Here is a 6,106-nt window from a genome sequence, read left to right as displayed (position 1 = left end):
TTATGCCTCTCCCAGTGCGTAACTGGGGGCTGCAACAGGCTAAGGGGGGGGGACGGACGCTGATATAGTCCCAGCCCTGATCTGTCGGGGGGGGGGGCCCACAGCTGGGTGACCCCCAGGCAGCCAGGCCCCCAGAGCTGCCCAAGCATCTACCCCCCAGAACTGCCTGAGAACCCTCCAGAGCCACCTGAGCATCCCCCAGAGCTGCCTGAGCATTTCCAAGAGCTTCCCGAGCATCTCCCAGAGCCACCTGAGCATCTCCCAGAGCTGCCTGAGCATCACCCCCCCCCCCAGAGCTGCCCAAGCATCCCCCAGGGGTTGTCCAAGCATCGCAGGTGCTGCCTGAGCACCCCAGGGCCTCCTGAGCGTCTCCCAGAGCCACTGGAGCATCTCCCAGAGCCACTGGAGCATTTCCCAGAGCCGCTGGAGCATTTCCCAGAGCCGCTGGAGCATCTCCCCCCCAGAGCTGCCCGAGAACCCCCCAGAGCCTCCTGAGCATCCTCCAGAGGCGCCCGAGCATCCCCCGGGGGTTTGTCCAAGCGTCGCGGGCGCTGCCTGAGCCCCCCCGGGGCCGCCTGAGCACCGCTGGGATTTGCCTGAGCGCCGCCGGGTGTTGAAGCATCACCGGGGCAGCCCGAGCACCCCGGGGCTGGGCGGGGGCGGCGGCGGGGGCGGAGCGGCCCCCCCCCCCCCCCGGCGGCGGCGGAGCGCCCGGGGCGGGCCGAGCCGAGCCGAGCCGAGCCGCGGCGGGGGAGGCGGTGCCGGTGCCGGTGCCGGTGCCCGGGGCGGCGGAGCCCGATGCAGGCGCGGCGGCGGTACGCGCTGCTGGCCCTGGGCGCCTGCCTGCTGCTGGGGCTCTACGGGGGCGGGCGGCGGCGGCCCGGTCCCCGCTCGCCGCGCAGCTCCGCGGGGCGCCCGGGCGGCGGCGAGGCGCGGCGGGGGGAGCCCCGGGGGGAGCCCCGGGGGGCCGCGGCGCCTCCGGCCCGGCCGTGCCGCATGGAGACCTGCTTCGACTTCAGCCGCTGCCGGCGGCACGGCTTCCGCGTGTACGCCTACCCGGGGGGGCGGCGGGCCTCGGCCGCCTCCCGGCGGGTGCTGCGCAGCCTCCGCGCATCCCGCTTCTACACGGCGGAGCCGGGCCGCGCCTGCCTCTTGGTGCGGCCGCTGGAGGCGCGGGGCGGCGGCGGCGGCGGCGGGGGGGCGGCGGCGGCGCTGCCCCCCTGGGACGGCGGCCGCAACCACCTGCTCTTCAGCCTGGCCGCCGCCGCCGAGCCGCCGCCGCCGGGCTTCGACCCCGGGCAGGCGCTGCTGGCCCGCGCCGCCGCCGCCGCCGAGCACTTCCGACCGCGCTTCGACGTGTCGCTGCCGCCGCTGCCGCCGCTGCCGCCGCCGCTGCCGCCGCCGCCGCCGCGCCGCCCGGGACAGCGCTGCGCCCCCGCCGCGGTGCCCGCCCGCCGCCGCCGCCGCCTGCTCCGCGCCTCCTGCCGCCCCGTCCGGGGCCCCGAGCGCCGCCGCCGCCCGCCCTGCCAGCGCCGCGACGACGAGGACTACGCGCGGTGAGGGCGGCCGCGGGGCTCCGGGGGGCTCCGGGAGGCTGGGAGGCTCCGGGGGGCTCCGGGTTCCCGGCGGCTCCGGGCGGCTGTGGGGCTCCGGGAGACTCCGGGGGGCTCCAGGTTCCCGGCGGCTCCGGGAGGTTGTGGGGCTCCGGGAGGCTCTGGGGGGATCCAGGTTCCCGGCGGCTCCGGGAGGTTGTGGGGCTCCGGGAGACTCCAGGGATCTCTGGGTTCCCGGGGGCTCCGGGCGGCCGTGGGGCTTCCAGAGGCTCCGGGTGGCTGGGGGTGTCCGGGTGCTGGGGCGCTCCGATGGACTGGAGCTCCCCCCCCCGCTCCGGGGGGGATCTGGGGACTTGGAGGGGTCGAGCAGGCTCCGGGAGCTGGGGTGGGGGGAGAGTCCTCGGGCACTGAGGCTCTCCAACAGGTTGTGGGGCTTCGGTGAATTGGGGGGGGGTCTCTGTGCACCAGGGTGCTCTGACAGGCTGTGGGGCTCGGGGGGGCTCTGGGGAGCTGGGGGGTCTCCATGCCGCAGGGTCCCTGAGTGGCTCCAGGGGACTGGGGAGCTCTGGGTGCCGGGCAGCTCTTGGGGGGCCTGGAGGTTCTGGGCTTGGGGGTCTCTGGGCACTGGGAGCTTTGGTGAACTCCAGGGCACCAGAGGATGGGGGGTCTTGGGTGCTCGGGGGGCTGAGGGGTGCTGGGGGACTCAAAAGTCTGGGGGTGCTCCAGAGGGCTGGGGGGCTCCAGGACACTCCGAGAGTCTTTGGGGGGGCACCCCTGGGAGGGGGCATTGACCGTGGGGCAGGGTCTCCCCCATGGGGCTGTGACCCTCGGCTTCCCAAACCCTGCATGTCTGCACCCCAAAAAGCGCTTCCTTGGGGTCATCAGTGTTCCCCCCCCCCTACTCCGGACCCTGTCCAGGGACAGCGCGGCATGTGGGTCCCTGGCCACGAGTGTGACCGGAGCCCCGGGGCCAGCACTGCGGTCCCATGCACCGGACGCTCCCCTGGGGAACATCAGCTGGGGCTTGGTGTTGGTAGCAAGTTTCTTGCACAGGGAACGGCTTCGGTACGTTGGCACAACCCTGAGCATTTATTGGCTTTGTTTATGCAACTTGTTTTCTTCTTCTTCTCAAGAAACACTTTTTGGGGCACAAATTCATAGTTAAAAAGTAACCGTAGTGAAAAGGGCCTTTGAAAGCAGAACGTGCTTCCTGAATAACTTCAGGATAGTAAGTCTGGAGCTGCGGCTTTCCTGCACAGGGGAAACCAAGAAGTCGTTGCTGTAGTACAGTTGTGTGCTGATAGCTACTATTTTTAGGAAAAGCAGATGTCTCGCTTTTAGCGCTGAGGACTCGGTCTGAATTTGCAGTCCCTAAAGGCAGAGACGAGTTGCCCGCGGGAATGTGTTGCAAAGACTTCAAAACCGCTTGCCGTTTCGCCCGCGTGCACGGAGATTCGCTCGTGCTAATGGGTGCGAACGGGGCGGTTCTGCGTTCGAGCCCGCGTGCGGCTGTGGCTGTGGTGTCCGTTCCCAGGAACGGGCTCCCGGGTCGGGTCTGTGTCTGCTCATTTCTCTTTTTCCATCAAAATCATGCCGGTCTGCTGACCCGCAGCAGCCTGCCAGAAGGCTTGTTCTAAATTTCCATATGGCCGTGGCAGCCTATCATTAATTTAATGACTGCTTTTCTAACAGCTCCATCATCTATAGAGTTAACACGAGTTTTAAGAAGGCAAAAATAACAGCATATGGTTTTGCATATAAATGTTGCTCCATGGATTAAAAACCCTGATTTCAATTTGATCCAGTTGAGCTGCAGCTTGTAATAGTTTTGCTTTCCCCTCCCAAAATGACTTCATCTTCTTCTCGTATTGCTGATGAAAACACAAAGCGTTTTTTCATTAGTAAGAACTTAACCAGGTTTCCACCGATATCCAGGGCTCTCATGAGATGATTGAATTTCTGGTATTTCTCCTTCAGCCTGAGAAGTTAATGCCTGGTGATTATACCCCGGATTTGATGTCTCAGGCATGGTGGGAGCCGGGAACGGTGCTTGCTGCCTCTCTGCCTGTGCTTGCCCAGCCGGGACAAAACCTCCCGCGCTCCCACAAAACCCACCGGGCGAGGGGTTCCCCGGCTGCGCTCGCCGTCCCTCTCACCCTTTTTGCAGCCGGCGTTTTTTTGGCATGATTAAATGGGATGTGTAAGTGCCGTAACTGCGTCTTGAAATGCAGGTGCAAAATCTGAGCTAGGCGAGGAAAAATTGCCCCTTAACTGAACACTTGGCAGTGTTTTTCTCTTCAGGAGCACGACGGTGTTCGCTAATGTATTCTGCAGTTTCATCATGTAATTAAGGCTGTTTTAATGCCTTTAAACTAATTTTCATTAAAAAAAAAAAAAAGACAGGTGAAATTATGAAATTATGAAATTATGGCTTTTAAAAGTAGCTGAGTACTTCCAGAAATGGAATAAAAGTGTGCTGCGTGTTTCATTACTCTCTGCTCTGAAGGAAGCTGAAGAGGCACCGGTGGGCTCAGCTGCGTGGCTTGAAGTTGCAAGCGAAGACTGCGATTTTGCTGCGTCTCTTAAAGTATTCGATCTCTACGCGTAAACGGTGGCGTCCAAACCAGGTGGGCTGAAGACAGTCCGTGGTCTCCCCATCTGAAGGCAGCGGTCCCAAAGAGAAGATATTTAAGATATAGCGAAGGCTTTTAGAAATAACGATGCGACTCTCAGCGTACGGAATACCTGCTGTTATCCCCTTCCTGGCCGGAGGGGGAAATTCAGCGTTTTTACTGATGACAAGTTGTGTAATTGAGCTCTGGGGGGTGTCTGACGCCTGTGAAATTTTTCACCGCTGCTCAGGCTTCTCCCAGACCCGGGGACTTGTTGGGGCGGTGATGGAAGGCAGAAACGATTGCCCTTGTCTGCTGCTGTTGCTTTCTGTTTCTATACTTAGGTGCCAAGGGTGGGAGAAAGCCCCGTGTGTCCCGAGGTTTATGAAATGTGACAGTTTTAATGAGCGCAACGTCTTTCCTAGCAAAGTTCCTGCTGTATCGGATGCAGTCCTGTGCCAATTAAATAATTGGCTAAGTGCTTCGAGTGCTTATTTTTAGATCGCTGTGATTACGCCGCCAGGAAGCGGGAAGGTTGCGGTGACGGATTTGCGGCGCTGGGTGGGAACTTGCCCTCCGCGTCCCGATGGGCATTGCGGACAACCTTGTGCCCGGTGCAGGGGCCCCTTGGTGCCTCTCCTTCCCGCTCGGCTCGGCTCCGACCAGCTTGGAGACCCGCTGCCGGGGTCTCCAATGGGCTTTTGCTTAAAAATTTGCAATGCCGTATCAGGTGCTTTTTCCCCCCAAAGGTACTGTTCGCAAGGCTGCTCTTTGGGGCAGAGCCTGATCTCACTTCAAGCCCGTTGCACCTAAAACTGCTCTGAGGACATGCCAAAGGCTGCTAGGAAAATGGGTGAGATACAGCAGGGTCCTTTAATCAATGCTACCTTCACCGGGCCACGAGGTCCGTGTTGTAACGGGACTGATCTGAACAGCCCAAGCTCACGATACAGGAGAAATGCACCTTATTTAAGGAATCAAGGAGAAGTCACTATCCATAACTGGTGCTTTTCTGATGGCCTTGCTCCTCCCGTGGTCTGGTGTCCGTCAGTCCTGCTGAGCTGTGTGGTCATGCAAAGCTTCACCATACCCACGCACTCTGGGAGTGTCATATCAGTAGGAATATAAGAATATAAGAAAAAACGTTTTTCCAGTGAGGGTGACAGAGCACTGGAACAGGTTGCCCGAAGAGGTTGTGGCATCTCCATCCTTGGAGATACTCAAAGCCCATCTGAACAGGGTTCTGGGCAGCCTGCTCTAGGTGATCCTGCTTGAGCAGGAGGTTGGACTTGATGATCTCCAGAGGTCCCTGCCAACCCCAACCGCTCTGTGATTTGGTGAATACAGACTCGGCTGGTTTTCTTCTCTTTTGCCTCATCCTTCTTTTTGCATCATCCATAAACGGTCACCTCCTCACTGATTCTGCATTAGTAATGCAATTTCTTGTGCTGTGTTTTGATTGACATCAAACAGGGAGACGCTTTTGAGCTGTTGCGCATGGGGAATGACGCTTGCTGCATGCACCTCGCTTTGGCTTGGTGTAGCCGGGGCTCTGGCTTCCGGAGGGGCTCAAGTGGAAGTCCCAGTGTCGTGGGTGTGATGGATGGCAGCTCGTGTTGGTGGAGGTCCCGTTGAGTTCGGGGGTCAGCCTGGAAGTGAGCTGTGTGTGGGAACCCACGGATGGTCAGGGAACATTGGCCATGTGGTACCTAACGTGCTGAAGTGAGCTGTTCTTCCTGCAGAGATGGTAGTTTCTGACCATTTCCCCCACCTGTCCCTGGGGCTTCCCACCCTTCCGCCGATCCATTTAGATGTGCAAGAGGAGACGGCAGTAGAGACAAGCTCTTTCTTCGCCTTGTTTGTCTGGCATTTGAGAATTAAAATGCTGCTCTCTTAAGCCTTATAATCGATGAAAATCTCAGGACAACGCTGTGGTGGCTG

The sequence above is a fragment of the Apteryx mantelli genome, chromosome 3, assembly GCF_036417845.1.
Source record: "Apteryx mantelli isolate bAptMan1 chromosome 3, bAptMan1.hap1, whole genome shotgun sequence".
NCBI lineage: Eukaryota > Metazoa > Chordata > Aves > Apterygiformes > Apterygidae > Apteryx > Apteryx mantelli.
Note: the sequence above shows the minus strand (reverse complement) of the source record.